The sequence below is a fragment of the Perognathus longimembris genome, chromosome 3 (assembly GCF_023159225.1).
Source record: "Perognathus longimembris pacificus isolate PPM17 chromosome 3, ASM2315922v1, whole genome shotgun sequence".
NCBI lineage: Eukaryota > Metazoa > Chordata > Mammalia > Rodentia > Heteromyidae > Perognathus > Perognathus longimembris.
The window spans coordinates 56,896,781-56,921,518 of NC_063163.1; the positions used below are offsets into that span (position 1 = coordinate 56,896,781).

At 41.4% G+C, this 24,738-nt stretch overlaps 1 pseudogene; it reads left to right on the forward strand.

Moving 5' to 3' along the window:
• Window positions 1–23,090: 23,090 nt before the first annotated feature.
• On the forward strand, window positions 23,091–23,796 carry LOC125347899 (annotated as a pseudogene).
• The last annotated feature ends 942 nt before the right edge of the window (window positions 23,797–24,738 follow it).

Consider the following 24,738-nt stretch of genomic DNA (forward strand, 5'->3'; position numbering starts at 1 on the left):
CGTTGCCTTGTCTGCAGCTTCGCATGAATGTACCCACTGTAGGCTGGGAGAGACTCTGCGGGGACACCTATGGGAGCTCTGCCTTCTCCACAAGATAGCTCTGCACACGTGTGGCTGCTGTTTTTGTTTTGACGAATTTGAATTTTTTTAATGCCCTCATGGTGGGAAGGAAAAACAGCTCTAAAATGATCTCATGTTTGTGTAACGTTACTTCATGGGAAATTATGAACCTCCCATAAGCTGAGTTGGAGCTGGTCTGATGCAAGAGGGGCTTGGGGTTAGAAGCTCCCCCGACCTCCACTTTGCATTGTTTAGTAGCCACTGGAGGATTGTGGGAGTTTCACTTTGGTTCTCCATCCACAAGAACTGGAATTACTATGGTTTGGCTGGCTGTCAAGTTTGAATAGAGAAGAAAGTTAAAGATAATTCACTGCAAAGAAGTATGTAGATTATTTTCATTATCTTGATGGCCTGTGATCATTATAGGTAATATTCTTCTTATGGAGAGATCTAAAACTCAGAAAACCTCCTGCATCAAGTGTTAGTATTATCTCTTGTTGATAGAAGGGGTTAGAAAAGTGAAGCATAGGGAAGATGGAAAAGTGCTGCTCCTTAGGCAGACACTATATTGGTGTTTAGACATTATAAATTACAAATAAAATTCATGATTGTTTAGTGTAAAGCAAATCCATACAACAGAATATTCTAAGTATTTACAGTAAAAAGACAAGTTGGGCGCTGGTGGTTCATTCTTGTAATCATAGCTACTCAGGAGACTGAGATCTGAGAATTGCAGTTCAAAGCCAGCCAGGGCAGGAAAGGTTGTGACATTCTTATCACAAATAAATCAGTAAAAAGCCAGAAGTACAGTTGAGGCTCAGGTGATAGAGAGTAAGCCTTGACCAAAAAAGCAAGTGAGAGCTCAAGGCTCTGAGTTTAAGTCTTAGAAGCAACACAAAAACAAACAAATGAATTAATAATAATTGTAAAGAAGTTCACCCCCTCAGAAAGGCCCTGGTGGTTTGGTAGACATCTATTTAGGCTTAAAAAAACAACAACCATATGTGTATACTAGGACTCTTTGATTAAACAAAAGTTAAATGGTGCTTTGTGCCTTGTTGTTCAGGACAGTTGCATCTTTAGTAGGAAGGGATATTGGTGCTACATGCAGCTTCACCTGAAATCAGAGCTGTGTTGGAGCCCGAGTCCCTCCTATGGCTGGCTATGTACTCCAGGCAAATTATAGAATTTCTTTGAGTGTCATCTTTAAAATGGGTTTTGTGTTATTTTATTTACCTTATAATCAGAGATTAGAAGTGATACATGTAAAATGCTAGGCGTATACTAAGTAGTAGATTCATTATTTAAAGATTTAAATTTTAGTCTAATTTTCAATCTTCAACTGCAGAGCTATGAGATTTTCCTTTTTCAACTAAATAGGATAGATTGTAGTCAATAAGGATATTCAGATGCATTATTCTGATGACTTCATTCCTATTTTCATGATCAAATCAGTAACTTTCTACCATTTTTTATTTTTCAACCATTTAAAAATTTTCATTATATGCTATATGAACCTATATTTTTATTTGGTATTTTATAAACAATATATAAACATTCTATATTGTCCATCATATAAATATATTTCATCATAAAAATGGTCATGTTTTTATATCTGAACATTTGCTGGTTTCCTAGCATTGGTGAGTTTCTTTTATTCTGTAAGCATAATATAGCCCTGTTCCTTTCTTATTAGTGACTACATTGCATTGCAGAAAAATGGACTTCGGGCTCAGATCTCAGCAGCCATAAGCCCATAAGCACAGTTTAATTCCTTCTAAGGCATTTCTTCACACCTTTCTTGTAACTTTGATTCATTCTGTCTTTCAGATTCCATAACTCCTTGAGTAGGGATTGTATGGGGAGAGAGGGAAAGAGAGCTTGTCACATGTACCTGTAAAGGTGCTGATAGTGATTTGTCCTCCATAGTTAAAACCACATCTCTCAAGACCCTTTTACCAAACCTCTGAGGAAATGTTTATACAACAGCCCACAATGATGACTTCCAGAGCAGATATGAGTGGTATATTTCTGTACTATGCTTATATGCTACTTCTCAAAAACAAATAGATATTTATAGCTCATGGCTGTAATCCTAGATACTCAGGAGGCTGAAATCTAAGGATCTTGATATGAAGCTAGCCCACGTCAGGAAAGTCCATAATAATCTTATCTCTAATTTACCACCCAAAAGCCAAAAGTAGAGCTGTGGCTCAAATATTAGAGTACTAGCCTTGAGCAAAAATGCCAAGCAAAAGAGCATGAGGCTCTGAGAGTAAGCCCCAGTACACTCAGTATATACACATACACCCACACATACAGAGAGAGAGAGAGAGAGAGAGAGAGAGAGAGAGAAGAGAGAGAATGATAAGAGAGAGAGAGAGAGAGAGAGAGAGAGAGAGAGAGAGAGAGAAGAGAGAGAATGATAGTTTAAAGTAATCTATTCTTGGGGCTGGGAATATGGCCTAGTGGTAGAGAGCTTACCTTGTATACATGAAACCCCAGGTTCGATTCCTCAGCACCACATACATAGAAAAATCCAGAAGTAGCACTGTGGTTCAAGTGGTATGTGCTAGCCTTGAGCAAAAAGAAGCTAGGGACAGTACTCAGGCCCTCAGTTCAAGCCCCATGACTGGCAAATTTTTAAAAAAAAATTTAAAAAGCCCAATCTATTCTTTAATACCATCAACTTCCCAAGCGTCACATTTCTGGAATAGGCACTGTGTTTGTCCATGTTTTCTCTCTTGCCTTACACATATAGTTTAATAATTATACCGCTGGTTTTTGGTCTCTGGAAGCTGACTGACACATCATCCTACAGGTATGCAGGGCATCAAGGACAAACAGCAGATGGTATGCTTGGGGCCAGCCACTGGCAGGTGTATTTCAGGGGGTGTGTTGTGGGAAGAGGGAGATCAGCCTTTTTGCATGGGGGGCTGCAAGAAGAAAGGAAGAGTATGTCATTGGTGCATTGGTGTGGGAGAGGTGGGGCATTCCATCTGAATCCTAAAAGCTAGGCATCAGAAGCAATGTCACAGATGACTAGGAGCATGTACATACGAGTCCCTCAACTGATAGCCTCAGACAAGGTCCCCAAGGCCTGCCTTCATGCTAGAGTATGGCCTTTGGGAACAGGAAAATGCATTTTGGAAGAGCATTGCACTAGTGGGGCCTCTTTGACTAGCTGACTGCCTCTGGCAAATACATCAAGGCAGAACCTCGCCTACACTGCACATCCTGTAAAGGTGGTCTATTTAGGCCTATGGTCATAACTGAGTTAAAAGGGCAGTGGAAGGCACTGATGGTTCATACCTGTAATCCTAGCTACTCAGGAGGCTGAAATCTGAGGATCATAGTTCAAAGCCAGATCAGGAAAGTCCATCAGACTCTTTTCTCTAATTAACTAGTAAAAAGCTGGAAGTGGAACTGTGGCTTTAGTGGTAGAGCGCCAGCCTTGCAGAAGGTTGTGGAGAGTGGCAAGGGGAAGCCAAGCAAGAGAGCAAGGCCCTGAGTCAAGGCCTCAGTACACACACACACACACACACACACACACACACACACACACACACACACAGAGAGAGAGAGAGAGAGAGTAAAAAGCAAGAAAAAAAGTACCTAGTTGGGGCCTTTCAGCAGCCCAGAGATAATTTGAATGGCCTGATACACAGGGAGAAATGGTTCCTTATTTTAGATGAGAAGGAGTTTTATAATAAAATGAATGTCACCAAATAACCAGGACAATGCTCTGGTCAGGCCATCACTGAAACATTTTACACGTGCTCAGAGGATGAGGCAGGTAGCCTGTCCTTAGCCATTTTCATAGCACATGGATCATCTTCATTGACATACCTCAACTTTTTTTTGTTTTTCTGTTTTGTTTTTGTTTTTTGTTTTTGTTGTCAGTCCTGGGGATTGAACTCAGGGCCTGAACACTGTCCCTGGCTTCTTTTTGCTCAAGGATAGCACTCTGCCTCTTGAGCCACCATGCCACTTCTGGCTTTTTCTATATATGTGGTGCTTGGGGAATCGAGCGCAGGGCTTCATGTATACGAGGCAAGGACTTTACCACTAGGCCATATTCCCAGCCCCCCCCCTTTTTTTTTTTTCTGGTACAGGTCTAGGGCTTGAACTCAGGGTCTTGGCACTGTCCCTGAGATTTTTTGCTCAAGGCTAGTGCTCTACCATTTGAGCCACAGCTCCATTTTCAGCTTTTCTGGAAGTTTAGTGGAGATAAGAGTCTCTCAGAGTTTCCAGCCTGGGCTGGGTTTGATCCATGATCCTCAGATCTTAGCCTTCTGAGTAGCTAGGATTATAGGTGTGATCCACCTGTGCCTGGCTCATTATCTTAATGAAGTCTGCTCTTTCTAGGATTCAATCTGACTTGCTACAGGTAGGTCCCCTTTGTCCTCTCTCTTATTTCATTCCTTCAAACCTATTACAACTTCCAGATATGTTACATCTTTGTTTATTTTCTTGTTTTTCTCTGATTGCCCCATGGGACAGTGATCTCTGTGGAATATCACCCACATTGGTTAATCACCCCTGTGATTCCACAGTGCAAGGCACATAAGAGGGATTAATTGCCCATTTGCTAAAGTAAAAAATAAATGAAACTGGGCACCATTGCCTCACACTTGTAACTAGCTACTCAGGAGGCTTACACCCAGAAGATCAAAGTTTGAAGCTAGCTCAGACAGAAAAGTTCTTGTGACTCTGTCTCCAAAATAACCAGCTGGGCTGGAGGTGTGTCTCAAGTGGTACAGTACCAGCAAAGCAAGCAAAATGCAGTTCCTGAGTTCACACTTTAATATTGCAAAGAATAAAAAAGAGTAAATGAAAGAATAACAAAGAACAAATCAACCAAGAAAGAACTGAAATGTATTAATTTAGTTGTACATGAAATTAAACTACAGATTGGCTATCTCTTATCTGAAATGCTTGGCACCACACATACTTTAGATTTAGGAGTCTGGGAATATTCATAGACATAATGAAATATCATAGAGAATTTAAGTCTAAACATGAAGTTTATGTATGTTTCATTTTCACTTTATACACATAGACTGAAGGTAGCTTCATATATTTTAGTTAATTAAAAAAATTATGTAGTACAGGTATAGCAGCATAGGCCTGTAATCCCAGCAGTAGGGAGGCTGAAGCAGGAGGAAGATCATGGGTCTAAATATATATATATATATATATATATGTATATATGTATATATATGTATATATATACATACACATATATATGTATGTGCACACACACAGAGCTATAAAGAAAAATGAAATGGGAAAGACATATAAAGAGGAATAGAAGTAGTTAGGCTCTTAGATTAAGTGTCCTAGACAGGCATCCCAGTAAGAGACTTGAAGAAATCAAGACAATAAGTCACGAGCAAGCCATCTGAGGGTATAAATTTCAAGTGATGAAAACAACAGTGCATAGGCTTCAGGGGCAGGAATGTGCTTGATCTGTTCAGGAGACATTGAAGAAGCTCATGTGACGAGAGCAGAGAAACCATACACCCTTGAAATGAACTTGTAAACTCCATGACATCAGAGGCTGTGTCTGATACTTCACTAAACATTTTTACATGGATCTGATTTCCATGGAGATTGATTGAACTCAGGGTCTCTGGCTTGCTAGGCAGGCATTCTACTACTTGAACTACCACTCCAGTTACTTTTTGCATTGGTTATTTTCAAGGTAGGGTCTCTCATTATGTCTGGGAAAGCCTGGGCTGTGATCCTTCTACTGTGCCTCTCCATATTGCTGAAGATGACAGGTATGTGCCACCGTACCCAGACATTGGTTAAACTGGAGCCTCACAAACTGATTCCTGGGCTGGCCTGGAACCGTGATTTCTAGATCTCAGCCTTTCCCAAGTAGGCAGACTTGAGCTACTCTGCCCAGCTGCATGATTGTTATAGAGATTAAGAGGTTGGTATATCTATTTCACAGCTGAACAAGCCAGCCAGACATCTGGAGAGGTGAGCTTGTCCAAGATTGCACAATTACAGAGACAAGCAATGTGCCCAAGTAGCTGATAATGAATCCTTCTACTCTGTGTGTCTGTGTGTGCCAGTATTGGAGTTTGAATGCAGAACATGGGCACTATGCCTTGGCATTTTCACTCAGGTCTGGTGCTCTACCACTTGAGCCACAGCTCCACTTCCAGTTTTTTGGTGGTTTAATTGGAGATAAGAATCTCCCAAATTTTCCTGCCTGGGCTGGCTTTGAGTGGTGATCCTCAGATCCCAACTTCCTGAGTAGGTAGGATTACATGTGTGAGTCACTAGGGCTGGCTAATTCTCCTATATTTTAAATCTAGTCTTAGTCCTAACTCTCTCAATGTCTTCTCTCCAGCTTGTCTCATGGCAGATTTCATTATTGGGGTGTAGGAACGCAGGTAAGTCACGGTACAAGATTAGACATCAGACTTGTGTTGATCCGAATTCATGTTTTGTTTTGTTTTGTTTTTCAAATCAATTAATAGCAAGCCTAACATGTGTGTTTTCATGCCAGCAGAGGAAAGTACCTCTGTAGGAGGGAGCCTAGTGACAAAAGGCGGTTGTGCCTGACAAAAGAACACCCAGAACTTTTCATGGAAAATGGCAACACACTTCTGGAAAAACCCTACCATGCCCTATTTCTCTAAAATGTAGATGAGCCCAAATACTTGGTGCTCCCACTGGGACAAGCACTGGCAGGAGTTTGGGATCACAGGGAGGCCAGAAGCACCCACCTTAGGGCTCCAGATAGACCTCAAAAGTCATGCCTCATGAGTCAGGAATGCAAGGACACAATGGAGGTGCTTTGCCTGTGGACCATATAGACTTAGACCCAAGTCCCTCCATTTGAATTATGGAGGCAACAGTAGAATAAGTGTGTTCCATTGCTCTGTGTGCTGTCTAAGAGGATCAAAACCGTCCTCAAAGAGGAAATAGGTGTGGGCACTGGTGGCTCACACCTGTTATCCTAGCTACTCAGGAGCCTGAGATCTGAGGACCTTGGTTTAAAGCCAGCCTGGACAAGAAAGTCCATGAGACCCTTATCTCCAACTAACTACCAAAAAAGCCACAGGTAAAGCTGTGGCTCAGGAGGTAGAGTGCCAGATTTGAGCCAAAAGGGTAAGGGACAACACTCAGGCCCTGAATTCAAGCCCCCATACTGGCACCAAAAAAGAAAAAAAAAAGGGGGAGGAGGGTAGATGGAAGTTGGGAAGTTGACTAAGTTAAACCTTGACAAGTGTTGAGACTTCCCTGAGAATTCCTTCAGAAGAAACAACAGGGGTGTTTCCCATTTCTATCTACTTCCCGCTGGAGATTCTCTAAAGAAGAAATCAAAGAGACTGGAGGCAGGAAGTGGCCTTTATCCTGTGATCTCACTTGGGGCTTTGGTGCCCAAAGAGAGGCCACTTCCACAAAGTGATAAGATTTTTCTTGAAGATCTGAGTGGGCCTTGAGCTTCTGGCATTCCTGACAGCAGGAAGTTGGCTGCTTAGTCAGGACCTGAATCTTAATCTCTAGAAGATTCCTGTGGCCAGGACTGTGAAAAGTCAATGTGAAGTCAAAACTATGAATGAGCCCACTGCCTAGATGGGTAGAAAACGGTGGATGACTTTTAAGATGCTTGGTGCTTGGGTGTAACCCTTAAGACATCACGTAAGACTTTGCTGCCAGACCAGCTGTCTTTCTGGTCTTTTTGTGAGCCTTCTGGACTTTCTGTGAGACCACTGATACCTTTATCAGAACAGGATGCAATGAGCATCAAGCTCTCAGAGGACAGGGATGCTGTTAAAACACATCAGGAGTGAAACAACACCCACCAGGACAAGGAAAATCGCCTCTGTCTGATCTAAAGGCAGGACAGTTAAAGCAGGAGGTAGTATGAGTCATAATAGCACAATGCGTGTATGTACACACATGCTATGTGTGTTTGAAATTGTGTGTGAAATTTCTGTGTGTGTGTGTGTGTGTGTGTGTGTGTGTGTGTGTGTGCCAGTCCTGGGGCTTGAAATCAGAGCCTGAGTGCTGTCCTGGAGCAGTGCGAATACTCTCATGTTATTGGTTTGTACACATGGAAATCATTCATATGGCTGAGGGAGGGGCGGCTCAGTGCAAGTAGAGTGCAAGGTCCTGGGATTCTACTACAGGCACCATACACACTCACACACACATAAGGTGAGATGGTACATTTGAGATTGTGTGCATCTTCTTACAAAAGTAATTTTAAAAAAGAAGGCACAGTGTAGATTTGAGAGAAAAGAGAGGACAAGCGAAGATTTAGGAGTTAATGGCAGGTCAGCACTGTTGATGGTCTGAAGCCGGCCAAGTCAATGGTCTATGCTAGTGAGAATGGGCGAGAGGAAAAGAAGATATTCCCAACTGGCCACCTTTTTGTCTTGAATATTACATAATAATATCATGGTCATGTCTAGTATTGGTAAATTTCATGCTGTAAATATGTTGTCTCTTACTCTTGAGCATTTATCCATACAAATGTAAGTCAAGGTACAAGGAAGGAACCCACTCACCCATGTTCATTGCAGCACTAGTCACAATACGATGTTATAAAAACAGCCCAGATGCCATATAACTGATGAATGGATCAGGAAAATGTGGTATATTCATCCATAAAAATAATGAAATTACCTCATTTGCAGGGAAATAGATGGACCTGGAGTTTAGCATGTTAAATAAAGTAAGCCAGGCACAAAGGAACAAAGGATGTTAGACTTAAAATATAAATCTATACATAACTATATGTAGAACCATATATGTATGTGTATATATATACACACACACACACAATAAAACCATATATGATCAGGTATCTATACCTGTGAGATTCCAAGGTGCTACTCCTTTGAACATTTAATATGCACTTGAACAAATATGAATTTTTGGAAGTGTGAGTGTGTGTACTTGGGGGAGAGGGTGAAAATGGTCAGAACACTTCCTGCACATGAGTGAAAATGGGACAAAGAATCTTGGTTTGTGAAGGGGGAATCAGGGAAAGGGAGAAAGCAGATGGGGTGAGTCTAAACAAATGTATGCATAAGTAAACAAATGAAATTTCCTTGTACAACTGATTTTTTTTTTTTAGTCATTCAGCCATTCAGGTTTAGGGAGAAGAGAAGGCAGGCAGGTACCTATGTCATTATGTCATTATGTCTTATGTCCTGTAGTGCCCTGTGAGTTAGGCAAGCAACTTTCTTCCTGCAAGTGTACCAATGTCAGAGGAGTGTCACAGGTTACACAGCTAAATTAGGACAGTTATGGGAGGGTGAATGAAGAGAGGTTCTATAAAGATTTGAGTGGAGCATAAGGAGTGTGGAGGGATACAGAAGTATCAGGGACTATTATCATCCCTAGACCTATCACATTAGTGGAGGGAGGGTTGCTGGTCCTGAAGAACAGGCCATGTTAGCTCAGTGGCTCCCCTGAGAGACAGAGACTTTGATGCACTGAGCTGCCAGTCTCAGACAATCCTGCAGGGAGGGAACCTGAAGAAAACCATGGTGACCTCACTCTTTCTTCCTACTACATCCTGCTCTGCTGGAGGCGGAGGCTCAACAGCCTGTCCCAGTCACCCAGGGGCTCAAGACCTTCAGCATTACCAGTATCTCCCAGCAGTCTCTGCAAAACACACCAGGCTGGGGATTTGCATTTGAAATAGGCTTTCAGATTATTTGAGAGCCACTTAGAGAAGTATTGCTGGGGCCCATGCAGACCAGCCAGAGCTGGAGAAAGATGAAGCACAGATTTGGTAAAGGGGAGATAGCTTTTGAATTAAATATACTGATGAGGTCCATGCTAGTGTCACAACATTTGCAGGCCTGTTTCCTCTAAAATGATAACTATCTGACTAGCCAGGCCCCAGTAGCTCATGTCTGCAATTCCAGTATTATAAATATGTTCTCAAAGAACCACTGAAGTTACAACAATAGACACAAAAAACAAAGAATTGGCTCCGGGAGGCCAAATTTACTTCTGCAGAAGGGTGTTCCATCAGCCCAAACTGGCAAGCAAGCAGCAGGAACCACCCCTCTGCTCAGGTTGGTTGAGCTCAGGTGCACAGTCTGCTGGTTCTAATTGGCTAGTTTGAATAGGGTAAAATGTATTAGATAAGATGACTTTGGAACAAGATTAACAGTACACAAGTAATCTCAAAATATACCTGCACCCTCTGCTATTTCTTGAACAATGAGGTGCGTCTTAATTCCATTTTAGAAATAAACCAGATTAAGACAAAACTTTACATTTCAAACATCCTTTCTTATCCCAAAATAATGCCTCTTTTTCCTTAAGAAGAGCCAAGCCACCAGGTCAAAGCAGGAACTTTTAAGCAACACACTTTGATAGAAAACCCAGTCTTTCTCACACTAGCTACTTAAGAGGTGGAGATCTGAGGATCAAGGTTTGAAGCCAGTCCAAGCAGGAAAGTCTGTGATGCTCTTCTCTCCAATTAACCACCAAACATCCAGAAGTGGAGCTGTGGCTCATGTAGTCATCCTTAACAAAAACAAACAAACAACAACAACAAAAAACACAACAACTAAGGGATAGCACACAGCACCTGAGTGTAAGTTCCAGTACTAGCCGACACACATTCAAACACATACACAAAATGATAATCACCTGTAAGACACCTTTCATCGGTCTGTGAGTCCATGGACCCAGGGATGCAGAATCTCACCCTTTTGTATGTATGTGTGCAAATGCCTGTGTATGTGTGCAAATGCCTGTGTATGTGTGCATGTGCCAGTCCTGGGGCTTGAACTCAGGGCTCAGGTGCTGTCCTTGAGCTTTTTAGTTAAAAGTTAGCACTCTACCATTTGAGCCACAGCTCCACTTCTGGCTTTTATTTTCTTCCAGTGGTTAATTAGAATAAGTGTTTCACAGATGTTCCTGCTGAGTTGAATCCAAATTGTGATCCTCCAAAAAGCCAGAAGTGGAGCTGAGGCTCAAGTGGCAAAGCACCATCCTTGAGCATAATAGCTAAAGGTCAGAGCTCAGGCCTGAGTTCAAGCACCAGGACCAAGCAGCATGCACGCACGTGTGTTTGCACACGTGCACACACATACACACACACAGAGCACAAGTACATAAATAGCAAATGCAAATTAAAGAAAATTATGCTAAGGGTAGGTTGTGAATGAAGGGCAATTAAAACTTGGTTTTGAATTAGGATTAAATCTTGGAAATAGTAATTTGAGAGAAACTGTGTATGTGTGTGTTGAAGTCTGTTGGGGAATGGTCTATATCAGATAGACCTTGAAAGAATCAAAATTGGGGTAATTCGAAAATTCTCCTACTGCCATAGTCAAGGAACCATCTGGGATAATATAAACAGTAATGTAAAATTATACTTGAATCTATGTTTATGAATTCCTCCTTTGGTTTCTTAAGATAAATTCCTATAAATTAGATTATTAAGTAAAGAGTTAGCAAAGTTTAAACCAGGCACTGGTGGCTCACCTAGCAATCAGGAGGCTGAGAGCTGAGGATGGTGGTTAGAAGCCTGGGTAAGAAAATCCATGACTTTTATCTCCGAAAAATTACTCAAAAAAAGCTGGAAGTAGTGCTGTGGCTCAAGTTGTAGTGTGCTAGCCTTGAGTCAAAGACAGGGACAGGGACAGCAGGGACAGCTCCCAGGCACAGAGTCCAAGCCCCATGATCAACAACAAAAACAAAAAAATTAGATCAACACTTTCACTTTTACTTTGAGGAATTTCTTTTATTGTAGTTTCTTTAGAAGTTCCAATATATCTCAAATGAATTTCTTCTACCTTTATGTAGAGTGCATTTCAGGGTACCTCTCGCGTATGTGTGGGAATGTCACAAAGAACCTCTGGTACAGCAAATCTATGTTAATAAAAATGTAAATACATTAAAAAACTGTGATCCTCATATCTCAACCTCCTGAGTAGCTAAGATTGCAAGTGTGAGCTACGGGTGCCTGGTGAGCACAGTCCTTTAAATGAACATGGAGCTTGCTTCAGTTGGGGAAGCTATGATAGATCTGCAGCCAGAACATGACTTGGGCACTGTGAGGTGCGTAATGTGAATAGAGTTTTATGCCTCCTCCCTGTTTTTCCTATTGGAGTTAAACATTTGACTTTTGCAGAAAGTTTCTGTATAGACAAATGGAGGCAGCCACTACGTCAGATAAACTGTGTTCCCGGGTCAAGAGGCCCCCGTGGCATTCATGTAAACTCAAATGTACAGATGAGCACTTCCAAGATGAGGGGAGTGCACCCAACTGAAAACTCAGTGAGTCTGCATTAACTATGCCTGTGAAATTGTTCCTCGCTGAAACAGAGTACGGTTTTCAATAAGAAAATACCAAAAGACTCCAGTGGCCTTCCAGGTCATGGGTGTGTGTTTATGCAAATGTTCATGCATCTCCTCACCATGTTTATTTTTTTCCCCATGTATTTACAATGACACAAATGACCATAGGACACACTTGAGAGGATCTGGAAAATTCCCATCTGCTTCTTGCCTCCTATTTGTCTTCATTCAGTCCCCCTTCAGGCTTTCTCTTTCTTTGTTTCTGCCAGTACTGAGGCTTTAACTTAGGGTCTCACACTCTCACTTGGTTTGTTTTTTTTTGTTGTTGTTTTTTGTTGTTGTTGTTCAAAGCCAACTCTCTACCACTTGAGCCATGCTACTACTACTTCTGGCTTTGGTGGTTAATTGGAGATAAGAGTTTCACAGACTTTCCAGTGCAGGCTGTCTTCAAACTATGACCCTCAGGTCTCAACCTTCTAAGTAACTAGGATTATTGGCATGAACCACCAGGGTCCAGCTCAACTCAGTTTTTAGGAAAACTTTTCTTAAATTCTGTGCAGTTGTCAACTGTGACCTCCAGGGGTCTTACTTAAAATATCCAGTGAACAACCATTCTGACTTTCTCTTCAGGATCTCTTTGATTGAGACATTTACTGGATCATTACTGATTAAATAACTACTGATGAATTTAATTACTGATTTGCATATCCACTTGCTGACTGGTGAGGTCAATCCATCACTTAGGGATGCATCAGCCCACCATGGAGTAGGTATATTTGTGTCCCAATTCTGAGGTTAAAGAGCTTCAGGTACAGCTGGGTGCTTGTGGCTCTCATCTGTAAATCCTAGCTACTCAGAAGGATGAGACCTGAGGATCACTGTTCGAAGCCAGCCCCTGATAGAAAAGTACATGATACACTTATCTCCAATTAACCAGCACAAAGCTGAAAATGAAGGTGTGATAGAGTTCAGCACTTAGCAAAAAAGCTCAATGAGAGCACAAGGCACTGAGTTCAAGACCCAGTACTCACACATCACACACACACACACACACACACACACACACACACACACACAGAGTTTCAAGTCCTTCTAGGGTAAACAACTATTGCTAGGTGAAACAACATACCTCTAGGGTTGTTTCATTCATTCATCTTGAGACTTATAGTGTTCTGGGAACTTTTCTTGGTATGTGACAGGGGTCCCTTTTGCAAGAACAGAGACTGCACCTAAGGAGCCACAATGCCAGGTGATGGGTTCTCCCAACAGACTCCTAAGATCCCTGGGGACAGAGATTGGCTTGGTCATTTCATGAGAATCCCAATAAATATTTGCTAAGTGCACAGTTCTAAAGATAAAGAAAGACCCATGGAAGCCTAGAGGGGCTCTGTCATCCCACCTGGGGGTCCCGGATGAATTCTAGCCCACAGGGAGAAAGGAAGAAGGGCACCTGGCTTTAAGCACTTCACATTCTGTGCTTTATCTTTAAGGTGCTGTTTGTTTTGACAAAAAAAAAAAAAAGGCAAACCTAACCTAGTCTGGATTCTGTTCCAAACATACGACCTTAATCTGAAAACATCTGGAGTCCCTTTCCATAAAACTACCAATCTTTGGTGTGCAAGTCAATTTCAACATTCATTCCTGATGAACTGAAAGGACCAAAGCAGGAAGTTTGTGTGGAGAAGACAGAAAGTGTTACATCACTTCCATTCCTGCTTTCCCCCTTCTTGTTCCAAGGGGTTTTGTTCGTTGGTTGGGTGGTTGGTAGGGGGAGTAGGGAGCTTCACTGGGCCTGATGGGGCAGACAACTAGAAGATGAAAGTAAATATGGGGAAGAGAATCATGAAACAAAAGTTTTATATTTTTTTATGAGGGAAATGAAGCTGGGTGCCAATGGTTCATGCCTATAAACCTAGCTATCCATGGGGCTGAGATCCGAGGATTGGGGTTTGAAGCCAGCCAGGGCAGGAAAGTCCATGAGACTCTTACCTCTAATTATCTACTTAAAAAAAAAATCTGGTAGTGGAGCTGTGGCTCGAGTGGTAAAGTACTAGCCTTGAGCAGAAAAGTTTGTGAACAGTGCCCAAGCTGAGTTTAAGCCCCAGAACTGGCACATTAAAAAAAAAAAAAAGTAAAGAAAACTCCCAATTGAATTACAATTCTCTAGGAGTTGCTGAGTTCTGGGCCAGGGAGGCAGGTAGAACAGTTCAGCTATGAGAGACGATAAGTTCCAAATGGGAGAAGGGGAAAAAAGACAGGAGCGTGGCCCATCCCTTGGCCATCGACAGTTGAAGTAAACTATAAGCCTGTACCAGTCCAAGACCAGCCCTTTGCTACCTTTTCAGAAATTTCACAAATCAACCAATAAGTAAATACATCCAGTCTTAAAAATTAATTGTAGCTAGGCATTAGTGGCTCACACCTGTAATCCCAGCTACACAGGAGGCTGAGATCAAGGATTATGGGTCAAAGCCAGCCAGGGAAGGAAAGTCTATGAGACTCATATCCAATTAACCCCAAAATGCTGGAAGTGGAGATGTGGCTCAAATGGTAGAGTACCCACCTTAACTGAAAAAGTGAAGGGATAGTGCTTAGGCTCTGAGTTCAAGCCCCAATATAGGGACACACACCAAAAAAATGAATGCATATCAATTAAATAGAATACCTTAAAAAAGAAGTCTCATAGCAACTTTCCAGTTATTATACATTTTTACATTGTGTTTAAGAGTTCAGCCTGGAGCTGGGGACTGGTGACTCAAGCCACTATGAGTTACTCAAGAGGCAGAAAGCTGAGGATTGTGGTTCAATCCTAGCCCAGGCAGGAAAGACTGTGAGATTCTAGCTATTCTGTCAGGATGCTAGAAACATTGTATATGATATAATCTACTACGTGACTCTTCTCCCAACTTTGCTTAGTGGCTCATATTGGTAGCTTGAAATTGGCTAACTTGGGAGACTTTACACCAGAGTCATCAGCAAATGCTATGCCCCAGGTCTCCCCTACGACACTCCAGCATGTCAGTTATTAACATTTACTAAATACACCACTACCAAGGGCCATATGAAGGTGTTTAGGAGTAGACTTACTTGTCTCCATAGGCCTGATGGTGCTGTGGGCATCTAGCTGAGCTCTGAGGACAGGCTTCTTGGGCATTATTGTTGGACCAAACTATTAGATCTCTTGTTAATAACGTAGTTTATTATGTAATCACAATCTATATAAGTATGTCATTAGTCAGCTAGAAAATGATTCACAAGTTTCTTACACTTTTACTGATATAATTAAAATACTTTGTTTCATTCAAATTGTAAAGATCACTGATTATTTTTTATAGAATATTGAGTCCATTGTTAATTAATTTATTCATTTTTTCTGATATTGGGTCTTGAACTCAGGGCCTGTGTACTATCTATCCCTTAGCTTTTCTATTTCCTCTTGAGGCTAGAGCTCTACCAATTGAGCCAAAACTCCACTTCTGTTTTTTTGGTAGTTAATTAGAGATAAGAGTCTCACAGACTTTTGTAGGCTTGTTTCAAATGGTGATCCTCAAATCTCAGCTTCCTGAGGAGCTAAGATTACAAGTGTGAGCCATCAGCACCCAGACCTCATTATAATTTTGATTTGTACTTTCCTAGTGACTAATGATGTTGAAAAGGTTTTTGTGTGTTTATTGGCCATTTGTATATCTTCCTTAGAGAAATATCTATTTAAATTATTTGACTACTTTGAATTATTTTTTCTCTCTTCTCACTATTCTTCTTACTATAATTATTCTGGACTCAAGTTCTTTCTGTAATATATGATTTCCCATATACCTTGTTTTGAACATTTGGTTGTTCTTGTTGTTATTCTTTTTGTTTGGTGGTAACTGGAGTTTGAACTTGGAGCTTTATGCTTGCTAGGCAAGTAAGTTTGGTACCTCTGAACCATGGCTGTAGACTTCATTTGAACCCAGTACTTTGACATCAAACCTAAGTTTTTCCCTGGTGGTTCAAGTGTAGACTGTGGCTGTCCTATTTATGATTTCTGTCTTAGCTGGGATGACAGGCATGTGTCACTATGCTCAGTTCAGATGGACTCATGTGAACCTCTTTTCTCTGGCTGGTCTGGAAAGGCAATCCTTCTATTCTAGGCCTTCTGGATAGCTGGGGTGGCAGGCACATACTGTATCCAGACATGTGAACATTTCTATCTTGACTGTCCTAGAACAACAATCTTCCAGATCTCAGCCTCCCATGCAGCTAGGATGGCAGGTACAGTGTCCAATTATTGGTTAAGAAGGAATCTTACAACCTTTTCTTCAGGGACTGGCCTTGAAGCATGATAATCCTGACCATACCCTCAAATAGCTAGGTTTGCAGGTATGAACAACCAAGCTTGAATTGTCTTCATTTTTTGGATAATATTCTGTGTATCACAAACATTTTCAGTTTTGATGAAGTCCAGTTATCTATTTTTGTGCTTCTGATAATCTGACAAGGCTCTGATTAATCCAGGCCCACAGAGACTAATTCTTGTATATTCTTCTAAGAATTGTATATTTTGGCCCTTGAGTTTAGGTCTATTTGGAGCTAATCTGTGTGTATAGCATATAGAAGAAACACAGCTTCATTCTTTCACATGTGTTTATCTAGTGATGTAGAACCATTTGTTAAAAGCATATTGAGATGTCAGTATGGAGTCAATTTTTTAAATGCTATCTTACATTCTCACCTGATGCCTACTTACAGTCTTTTTAAACATAAGTTTATTTTCTTTTAGCACTTCTGTGTGACATGTGATTGGGCCTTTCCATATGGCTCCTATCTTTAAAAATTAATTTACTTTATTATTATTATAGAGGTGCTGTAGGATTATAATTACATGAGTCAGGTAATGAGTACCTTTCCTTTCATACAGTGTTTCCTATTCCCTCATTCTCTCCCAGTCTCTCCCTCCGGCCTCCACCCATGGGTTATATAGTTCACTTTCATCAGGGTCAAGATTTAACACATACGTACACATACTGTCACAACTATAACCCAGACAGAAGCCACTCTCTGATCATGTATATAGTCACGTACACAAGAATCACCACCTCCCAGTGGCCCAACACAGTAAAGGTCTTTTTCACTCTCAGCATTGCTCCAAATGAGTTGGGAGGAGCAGTTTCCATACAATTACTCAGGTCTTGGCTCCTTCCACCTGTGGCTCTGCTGTCCTCTAGGGCTTCACTAACTCCCCTGGACCTGGCCAGCAGCGACTAGAAGAAAGAGACAGGAAGCGCAGAGGATGTGGTAAGAGTTGTTTTTTAAGAGTTCAACCCGGAGCTGGGAGCTTCTGACTCTCACCTAGCTACTCAGGAGGCTGAATGCTGAGGATTGTGCTTCAAACCCAGCCTAGGCAGGAAAGCCTGTGAGATTCTTATCTCCAATTAACCACCTAAAAACTGGTAGTGAGTGTCACCATGCCTTGAAGTGCTAGAGCTCTAGCCTTGAGCAAAAAACAAAAACAAAAACAAAAAAAACAACTCAGAAAGTGCCCAGACCCTGAGTCCAAGGCCCACAATCAACAAAAACAACAGTGAGTTGAATCCAGCTTGGAAACAGCACGTACCCTGACTTCCCAACAGTCTTTCCAGAAGTCAGTCATAGTCCCATCAAGAGAAACTCATTGTTTGCTGTGAGGCAAAGGTTTTACAGCACTATGCACAATAATCAAGACCTGGAAATCATATGTGTTCATCAATGGATGAATGGATAAAGAAAATATACATATTCCCAATGGAATATGTATTATGTTCCATTATGTGGAATAGATATTCACATATATGCATATATATATATATATGAAATGTATAATATTCAGTAGTAACAAAGAAGGAAATCCTGTTCTTAGCCACAGCATGGATAGGATTGGAGATAGTTATCTTAAGTGAAATAAGCCAGGCACTGAAAGATGAGTACAACATGATCTCACTTGTATGGGAAATTAAAACAAAACCTTGATCTCATAGAAGTAGAGAGAACAGTGGCTACTGGAGGGTGGGAGAAAAGGGGATGGAATGAGAAGAAATAGTCAGTGCTTGTTAAGTTATAGACAGGAGGAACAAGAAGCTCTGGTGTGCTTTTACATCAGTAGACTGACTATAGCTAGTGATCACATATTATCAATTTCAAAAATCTATGAGAAAGAATTTTATTTTCATCATAATGAAACAAGTGAGGTGCTGGTGGCTCATGTCTGTAATCTTAGCAACTTAGGAAGCTGAGGTCTGAGAATCCTCACTTCAGACTAGTCCCTGAAGGAAAGTCCATGAGACTCTTACATTCATTTAACCTACAGAAATCCAGATGCGGAGCTGTGGCTCAAGTGGTAGAGCAACAGCCTTGAATGAAAAAGCTCAGGGACCGAGGCCCTGAGTTCAAGCCCTAGTACCAGCACACAAATAAAAAGAAATGATCAATGTTTAAGGAACTAGATATGTTTACTCTGATTTAAACAGAAAAAAACAATGTGTATACATTTACTCTTATTTAAACAGAACACAATGTGTACACATCTCCTAATAGTCCATAAATAGAAATATGCAGAATTTTTGAGTTTTGTGTTTTGTTGGTGGTGGTGGTTGTGGAGCTTGAACTCCAGGCCTGGGTACTGTCCCTAAGCTCTTTTTGCTCAAGGCTACCACTCTACTACTTTGAGTAGTAGCACCACATGCTGGAAGTAAGAGTCTTATAGACTTTCCTGCCCAGACTGGCTTTGAACCATGATCCTCAGATCTTAGCCTCCTGGGTAGCTAGGATTACAGGCAAGAACCAGCAGCACACAGCTTATGTATCAATTTTTAAAAAAAAAAACTAATTGAAAAATGTGAACTGCCACCCCTGACTCCCATTTGAGAAATGGTTACAAGTTGAAGAACTGTGGCTTCCAGATCTTTGCCTAGGCTACCCTACTCTTTATGGCTCATGCTCACTGGTGAGCCCTTTAGGGAGAAAGACAGAGTTTGAAGAAAGACAGAGTTCTCTCTGAATGCAAGAGAAAGTCAATCTTCCACTGAGTGGATGGGAAATGCAGTAGAATATAAAATTCCATAGGGAAGAAGCTGGTTTCCTGAAACTTAAGCTCCTCAGGACCTGGAAGGTTTATAACAGCAAAATCTTAGGTCCTAAGTTTGCTAAGGCCATTGTCTGTGTTACAAATTTGGACCTCACAAATGTTCATTTGCTGAATGTCATAAGCTGAGAGATCATAAACAAATATAGCAGGAAGACAGGGTAGTGGGGAGGGGGTTTTCCTCTGCAGAAAGAAATCCAAGGAATTAAATTTTATAGCCCTCTGCTGGAGCTGTTCTTGTGTCTCATAGTTTGACATTCATGGTCCTTATTCTTATATGGAAATGGAAATCTCTTTTGTCTTTGCCATTATGGGAAGTAGGGCCATATTGCTAGAGGAGATGGAGAGGCTCCAGGCCACTTCGAAGTCATTTGCCGCCCACTAGCCAGTGCCTTTAACTTTTCTTTGTGGGGGCTTAATAGCTAATCCACTTAGAAAAGCTTCAAGCTCTCTGCACCTCAACTCTAATTGTGGGCCCTGCATTGGCCGAATCTTTCCAGAAACTTCCCCTTCTGTCCCCATCCCTTCCTTGCTCTTTCACTACAGGTTTAGAATCATGTTGTGTGACCCATGAGTTTGTCTCTCCCTTGAGCCCTCTTTCTCAGGCCCCAACCCGTCCTGATAACACCCTTTACACCTATCCCCCACCCCCTTCCTCCTAAAGATATTCACAGATTCCACAATCATGTTTTTTGTCATAGAACTTTTCCCAACAGGCCAGACTAGGATGGTGGTTCCCCTCGCCCCCCACCCCCAAACCCCATCCTGTCAGGACCTGCCCAGCACAGGTCATTTGCCAGACTGCTGCTTGATTCATTCCATTTCACTAATTGACACATTTGTTATTTGTCTCTGGCTGGTTTGCCTAGTCTCTGCTGTGCATCTGAATCAATGAATTCCATCTTCTCACACGGTAAACTTTAAGAAGCTATCCTTTTATCTCCCCTTCAGCCACCCATAGTACTGTCTGTGTTCACTTGGGTTCTGGCCTGTGGTCACATGCACCCATGAGAATAAGGGGAAGGGAAGCAGAGCAAGGCCAACCTTCACAAAGATCCTGGTTACACTCTGCTCTAATAGTCTCTTTGGTCTTCCCATTGGAGCCTAGTGGGGTACAATAATGTCGGCACTATTGTCCTCATTTTCTAGATAAAACTCAGAGATGCTAAGTAGCTCCCTCAAAATCGATCTGTAAATTCTGGAGCCAATCATGATTCCCTGTCTGTCTAGCCTTTTCTATTTCTGTGGCCTCTCTAGCATGAATGGCAGAGATCTCAGAGTTTCTTTTTCTCTGTTATTGGAGCTTGAACTCGGAGCCTGGGCATTATCCCTTAGCTGTTTGGTTGAAGGCTGTCACTCTGCCACTCCACTTCTGGCTTTTGGCTAGTTAATTGAAAATAGGAGTCTCACAGACTTTTCTGCCTGGGCTAGTGTTGAACAATGATCCTCAGATCTTAGTCTTCTGAATAGGTAGGATCACAGCTGTGAGCCATTGGCAGCCAGCCCAGAGCTTTTTCTCTAAATGTAAATGCTGATTTTAAGAAAAAAAGGAAGGAGAAAGGCAATAGAAATCTGTCTCTTATGGGAGAGAATGGAGAGGTAGCACTGATCAAGATGTATTCGACTTATAAATTGACATGTCGACTTGAAACCCCTTTATACAACTACTTAAAATGATAAAAATATATATATAATAAAATACATAAATCTACCTCTTGTATTAGACAATTAGTGCAAAACCTAGGTTCTACTGGCTATTGATAGTAGAGTAGTTTCATTTAGGTAACAGAAAGATAGCAAGTACAGTGAAATGTGCATAGACTTCTTTTTCCCTATGGTAGAATGAATACTTTCATAAAGAGAAGTCACATGGTCCATAAGAACCAAATTGGGATTCAATTGTTTCCTATCAGATGGTAAGAATGGATTGCTATGAAGAAAAGTAATGGATCAAGAAAACACACACACACACACACACACACACACACACACACATACACACACATATGTCAAGAAAATCCTTCAGATGGTCTCTTTCTTTGTACCTTGCTGGCTTGCAATATTCTTTTGCAGCCTATCAAAGTGACCCAGGTAATAATGTCCAGGTGTGTATGGAAAGATCTTTTGGAAAATTTTCACTAAGGCCATCATGAAAGGCTATGGGTTTCCTGATTATTAGTCACCAAATACATAGAACACTTCAGACTGCAGATGGAATCCGTGGGTCCGGTTCTACCATCTGTCGGGTGTTCATCCAGACCCTCATCCCTCCCAGCCACACTGAGGAATGTTGGTGAATCACAGAGAAAGCAATCACAAGAATGCTTTCGCCTACTGCTGACTTTCTACCCTTTGAGCTTTCAGTGTTTAAAGGTCTACCTTGGGTTTCAAAATGAAAACTATCAAACACATTTAACTCTCTTTGTATTTGACACCCGTAGGAATGAATTTAGGTTGTTTCTTGGTGACATGTTTTAAGAGAACGGGAGAATGCCGGCCAGGGGGTGGGGTAGTGGGATATGTGCATGTGGGCGGTGAAGTAGAGGCAGTAGCTGGGACTCACAAAGTAACTTTGTGGTCTGGTGCTGCAGCTTCTTCTGCTTCTTGAGGACATTATCCAAAATAATTTTGTAATCTTTTTTGCTTTTGTAAAACATAACTTCTAGAAAAGAGGATGTAGATAAAAGTATTCTTGTGACTGCTTCTTTTTGACTCATCAGTATCCTCCCCCTGTGGCTGGAAGGTATGAAGGGTTGGAAGAAGACTGGACAGATGACAGAAGAAGACTCACTGGGTCCAACTGCAAGTCATCTGTCCTCCATTTTTGTATCTTGACTATGCATAGAACTTTGACAGTGGTTCCCTCTCCCAGTTACTAGAAGCTGCCAGCATATGTAATTTGAAGTTTTCTAGGAGCTATGGGTGAATAAATAATAAAGGCACATACGAAACTAGTTTAAATAATGTTCTGTTTGCCCAATAAACAATATATCCAAAATATTATTTCTACATATAGTTCATGTTTAAGTGAATGGGATATTAAATTCCATTGTTTTCCATATGAGTCCTTAAAAAGCTAGTATGTATTTTACACTCATGGTGCACCTTTAAAAGAAGTATTTGTTTATTTATTTGTAAACAAGGACCTTGCAGTTGCTAGGCAAGTGCTTTCCCACTTGAGCCATACCCCACACCCATCTCAATCTGGATTAGTCAGTAGCCATGTGCTCAACAGCCACAGGTAGCCAGTGGCTGCCATACTGGCCAGAGCAAGTTAGTACAGTTGTTTCTTCTGTGTCTCCATGCTATGGTTTGACTGTGTCCTCCAAAAGTTCATGTGCTGGATATTTCAGCCTCAAATTTGTATGTTGATGAGACCTTTGAGAAGTAGAGTTAGAAAAAGTCTAGAGAGCGGGGGCCTCTGGGATAGAATTGGTAGCTTTGTAAGTATGAGACCTAAGTCTGTATTGTCCCACTGCACCCTGCCTAAGAGGCCTTCATCAGAAACCCAGCAGGTTGGAGACTTAACCAATATCCAGAATCAAGAACCAAAGAAAGCTCTAGGTTGAATAAATAACCTGGTCTCAGGTATCTGTTTTAGCAGCAACAGAAAACAAACCAAGAGTTGGGAGCAATGGCGACCTGGCAGGGCGGGTGGCTCGGGCAGGTGTTTGGGTTGAGATTGCTGTTGGCGACTGTGCTTTCAAGTGGTGTCTGCTTTGGGGGCAGAGTTCTCATCAGAGGCATGCAGAGAGCTGGGCTTCTCTAGCAACTTACTCTGCAGCTCTTGTGATCTACTTGGACAATTCAGCCTACTTCAGCTGGATCCTCATTGCAAAGGGTGCTGTCAGGAAGAAGCACAATTTGAAACCAAAAAGCTTTATTCAGGAGCTATTCTTGAAGTCTGTGGATGAAAATTGGGGAGGTTCCCTCAAGTCCAAGCTTTTGTCAGAAGTGATAAGCCTAAACTGTTCCGAGGACTACAAATCAAGTATGTTCGTGGTTCAGATCCTGTACTAAAGCTTTTGGACGACAACGGGAACATTGCCGAAGAGCTAAGCATCCTCAAATGGAACACAGATAGTGTGGAAGAATTTCTCAGTGAAAAATTGGAGCACATATAAACCTTGCTTAAATTTTACCCTATCGTTTTGTTGCCTTTACTAAATGAAATATTACGGCACATAGAAAATTGTTTTGCATGCTTCCATTGATCAGCCTTTCACTGTGAGGCATTAAACATCTAGTAAGAAATTGAGGTGGCAGCACAGCCCATAATATGTAAGAGTGGGCAAGCTTCACAAAACCTACTTCTTCTAAATTTCGGTCCATTTGCATTTGTTGATATCTCTAATGAAATGCTTTGTGTAACAGGCTTGTGGTTAAATGCAAATGGTAGTTTGGTAGTTGATCAAGTTTTATGAACAACAGATTTCTAAATGAGGAAGAGGTAATGGAGATGACTATGTCTATTGTGCTATGTGTTCTTTCAAAAATAATGACAGAAAACTGTAGAGCAAGTAAGACAAACTGAACCTCAACAAATTACCTTCTCCTCAGAACCTCTGGTGTTTTGTGTTCCACAACTTTCTTTTTAGTAGAAATATTATTTAGATTGTAATGAGTGTCCTTCAGAATAACTTTGTAGCTTCATTATTGTGAAAACATCGTGGAGATGTACAGTTAAGAATGGGTCATACACAAAGATTTGCGTCTATGAAGATTACACAGAAAACCTTTCTTAAGGATTTGTGCAGATCAGATATTTGGCAGATTTTTGTGCTTTACAGTCTTAGAGAAAATATTCATTTAAAAGATGATCACTTATGGGGCTGGGGATATGGCCTAGTGGCAAGAGTGCCTGCCTCGGATACACGAGGCCCTAGGTTCGATTCCCCAGCACCACATATACAGAAAACGGCCAGAAGCGGCGCTGTGGCTCAAGTGGCAGAGTGCTAGCCTTGAGCGGGAAGAAGCCAGGGACAGAGCTCAGGCCCTGAGTCCAAGGCCCAGGACTGGCGCCAAAAAAAAAAAAAAAAAAGATGATCACTTGTAATACCAAAATATAAATAAAAACGTTCAAAAGTCGAAGTTATTCTAAAAAAGAAAAAGAAAACAAACCAAGTCATGCATGGAAGCCATTGCAACTTCAGCTGTGCACACCATGAGGACACATGGTGTGCCATGCCAAGGACAATGGGTAGGGAGTACATGTAATGAGGAGCTGCAGGTCACATGAAGAGCAGGACCCACATCCATCAGCCTTCCAGTGACTGCAG